The 1,051-nt window shown below is 32.9% G+C and overlaps 1 pseudogene; it reads right to left on the minus strand.

Moving 5' to 3' along the window:
- Positions 1-232: 232 nt before the first annotated feature.
- LOC115873875 lies at positions 233-357 on the minus strand (annotated as a pseudogene).
- Positions 358-1,051: the final 694 nt, after the last annotated feature.

Genomic DNA, 1,051 nt, shown 5'->3' on the forward strand with positions numbered 1-1,051 from the left:
GGCTGGTGGTGTTGAGCTTCTCCACCATCTCTTCCAAAAGATAGAAAATTTTATTTCTGTATCTCATCTAGTGAATGCCACATGTATAGTTGCTGCTTTGTTGTTGAAAAATATTTTTACAATGAAGAAGTTGTTGGTTTTGCAAAATTCTATCATGTGATCTCCAGCTTCATTTTTTATCGCTAAGGCTGTATTTTCCTTTCTTCCTCTTTTTTTGTTCCTCTTCCTGTATACATATATTCCCTCATTAAATCTGGAACAACCACAAAAGTAGAAAGCACAGGGATTTTTTTTCCATATTCTAGTGAAAATCAGCAGAACTATGGTAAATTTCCCCAGGTCTCTCAATGAAAGCAGTGGATTTTCAAGCTACTGGTATATGTCTTTAATTTCTTCTTAATTAACTTTAGGGATTGATGCATAAGTTTGAATATTAATTATTAATTGGACATCTTTTTAGGTGTAAAGATTTTATCCTGTCACAGGCAGTCTTGTAATTCAAAATTACATCTTGAAATTACTTTTGAAAATTAATATTTTGATATTACTCTTTGTTTTGTTTTTACAGGTGTAGTAAGCCATGAGAGTACAACTCAAAATGACTGACATCAATCCACTTCAGATCAATAATGTCCAATATGTCAATTTTAAGATTTCCATTTCATTTTGATGACTACTAACTTTCCTAGATTCATGCTTTGTGTATTACACATTCCTAATTATTCACAATTGTATGAATTTATTTCTTCTTAATTTGAGTCATCCCCCTTCAGCAGAGGAAAGTCTAAGCTTTACTCCATCTCCGTCTATAAAGTAGCTTATACTGGAGGTAACTCCTTCTCAGTTTCATTTTGACAGTCTTCCAGTGTATTTGATAATGTTACACTTATAAAGTTTCCAGTGGATAATACCTCAGAGGTGGGTAGTGTACTGTCTTCATAATCTGTTCCTAGTCTGGAAGCTCCACTGAGCTGACATTTGAAATATCCATGTTACAGCTTCCAGTATTATAGTAATATGCATATCAAAACTGTAAAGAAAAATTGACAGA

Source organism: Echinops telfairi, unplaced genomic scaffold, assembly GCF_000313985.2.
Source record: "Echinops telfairi isolate 266 unplaced genomic scaffold, ASM31398v2 ScPeMD7_7469;HRSCAF=8507_1, whole genome shotgun sequence".
Lineage (NCBI taxonomy): Eukaryota > Metazoa > Chordata > Mammalia > Afrosoricida > Tenrecidae > Echinops > Echinops telfairi.